Source organism: Austrofundulus limnaeus, unplaced genomic scaffold, assembly GCF_001266775.1.
Source record: "Austrofundulus limnaeus strain Quisiro unplaced genomic scaffold, Austrofundulus_limnaeus-1.0 Scaffold29, whole genome shotgun sequence".
Taxonomy (NCBI): Eukaryota; Metazoa; Chordata; class Actinopteri; order Cyprinodontiformes; family Rivulidae; genus Austrofundulus; species Austrofundulus limnaeus.
This window is the reverse complement of record NW_013952431.1, coordinates 1,135,393-1,138,230: the sequence shown is the minus strand read 5'-3', so window position 1 is coordinate 1,138,230 and position 2,838 is coordinate 1,135,393. Positions and strand designations below refer to the sequence as shown.

At 35.1% G+C, this 2,838-nt stretch overlaps 1 protein-coding gene across 1 annotated transcript in view; it reads left to right on the top strand.

Annotated features, from left to right (window-relative positions):
• The window catches only part of sik2b (salt-inducible kinase 2b), a gene marked incomplete at its 5' end in the record, with an annotated part of 38,527 nt that overhangs the window by 3,616 nt on the left and 32,073 nt on the right, over positions 1 to 2,838 (top strand).

Genomic DNA, 2,838 nt, shown 5'->3' with positions numbered 1-2,838 from the left:
GAAGTGCATCAATCCTTCAAATTTGTTTGAATTTTAGGTTTTATAAACATCTCAATTCTCTTAAGATTATATAAACTTTCTTAAGTTTTTAGTTAAATGAGTTACAACAACACCTAATTTCCCTCTGGGATAAATAAAGTATTTTGAATTGAATTGAATTGAACAAAATATGTTTTGGTAAAAGGTATTGTTTAAAGGTAAAACTTTTTTATGAGCCTTATACATAATCTGCAAGATATTATAATCAACCAACTCATAAAATTTTAATAATTTCAATTTAGAAAATAATATATCCTAATGGATACTGGGTGCATTGAGTTTGTTTTCAACCAACTTTACTCTCAATTATTTGATCTTTTTTACTCATTAGACATAATCCTTGATGTCCATTTATATTTCATACGCTTGAATAAAATATTTTAAATTGTTTATCTTCAATTTATTAAATTTGAGCCCAATTTGTCAATCAGTCAACCAATTAATTAGATCAGTCTCTGTTTGCGTCGATACGAGCACATCAATATATGAATAAGAGACGAGCACATTTGTGAGAAACTGTATTGTTGCCTTTGACTCTAAAGCTTTTTTATCAATTAAACAAAGCTTTGTGCTAGAATTTTTTTCATTTCGTTTTTATTTTATGTTCTGCTTGAATGGTAGAGGAGTAAAGTAAAACTTGTTTCGCCCACTGTAGCTACTGTGCTGGCTGCTGTTTGTCACAAAACAACCTCATCACCAAAAAATGTATTACATAAATGTCCGGGACCTGCTGCTTTGTTTAGAGAGTGTAAATAAATGTTCATTATCTTTTCACAACCATGGAGCAGTGCTTCAGTTTTTGTGTTGGGTTATTTTGAAGTATATCATTATTTCTAACAGGCCTATCCWTCCAATCAGCTTTGGTCAATTAGTTAGTCCCCTTCCTGTCTCATAAACTGCGGTTGACCCCGTGGCCCAGAGGAAAGCTCTACCTAATGAAGATACACAAAGGCCCAAATTAACTGTAGACCCCTCTCTTGTTTTATCCTGTGTTGTGTGGCCTCTTTTCTGACCTCAGTCCTCTATTTTTTTGTTGTTCACATCTCCTAGTCTTCTGATTCTCCTGGTTGTTCTATTCTCCACTTTCCCCTTTGACTGCTGGTAATTGTTCTGCAAGTGCAAATGTTTCCGAGTGACAAAAGTGCTTTGTCCCTTTATACTTTCATTATGATGCCAGAACATAATTTGATTGACAATAAAAATGAGAATTTTGTTTCTATATCATTGGTGTTGCATTGCTTGCCTACACCAGTGGTGTTACTTGAAATCAATATCCTCTTCCTCATAATCAATACTCAATGTTGAACTTATTAGAATAATTAATTTTAGAAAACTACATTGTTGATATTACCAGTGTCAAACCAGTCATGAAGCATGTGATCAACCACAGGAAGTCGAGCTACTCATGCTTGAGGCAGCAGAAAAAAACGGAGGAAATCACAAATGAAATTTCAGCTTATTTGATACAAAGAAGTGTCAAGAATAGATCATAATTTGGACTTTTTTTTTGGATCTATGAGTCAAAACTCTGACATCCTCTTTTGTATTATATTTTTATTACATGTAAGGCTGCTGCTATAGCCGAATTATTTGTCACATTTGCTTCTTTTCCAAGCTTTTAATGCAGACTTTTTAGAATTGAAAACAATATTTTAAAATGTTTTGAGGGAAAGTTGTTTGTACTTTTATTGTGAATGGACTGTCAAAAACCAGCTTGAAGGTCAAAATATCTTCTGTTTTGGACTAATTGACAAAGCTCATGGAAAAAAAAGGAAAGAAAGAAAGAAAGAAAGAAAAAAAGAAAGAAATGTTGATTTTCAGTACAGTTTCACTATTTTAAAAATAGTTAAATAAGGCAGAGTAACACATTCAAGCATTCCTAACAAGCATACCTTAAAGCAAACAGAAGATGTAGTTATCAGCAATGAAATGAGCATTTTATTTTATTCATTGCTTGTGTAAATAAACACATTCAAAAAAAGTATGTGCCACTAAGATGTGTGTGTGTGCACCAGAACGCTGCATCTGTTCGTGCTGCTTTATTGGCAAACCATAATGAAACAGAGCTAAGTTACACCTTTTGTTTTTCCTGCTCTGAAGTCGAAATGTCTCTGTTGAGAAAGCATTCTCTTCCAGATTAGTTTTTCTGCTGGCTCACAACTGAGTGCCACTACGTGGGCTTAAATAATCAATCAGTTTGTGTTGTCAAAGACGACTAAATATGTTTTGTTGCGCGACCCACAGTCACCTCTTTCATTTCCCAAATCTGTCAATTGGTCAGTTTAACAGATGGAAAATAGATCACAAACAACAAAAGAGTGTGGGATTTCTAGTGTGAATGTCTGGCTCGCTGCGTCTGATTCYTCCTCTGCCTCTCCATCTGATTCTCCACTCCGCATTTAATTCTCTTCATCTCCCGAGTGTTTCTGCTGCTAAATCGGTTCTCCTCCTCCTACACAACACAGTACCATGTCAGGACTGAAAGGTTTTAAGTACTACACAGATATACGCAACAACACCAACCGTCCACCTCCATTCTCTTACATGGATGCTGTATTTAGACCCTGTGCCATTCATGCTTTTTGTTTGTTTGGGATTTTTGTGGATGGCACACTCTGCAGTCTAATCACAGTGTGAGCCCCCAAGGTTCATCGTGCACTGTTTTTTTATTATTTGTTCTTATTTTCTCTTGCTGCAGCAGTCTGTTTTTGTTTTTTCAGGTGATGAATCGTCTGAAATGTGATCTTTCTGTATGTATTTACTCATCCCCTTTTTTCCCCCTTACACTCCCCTTACACC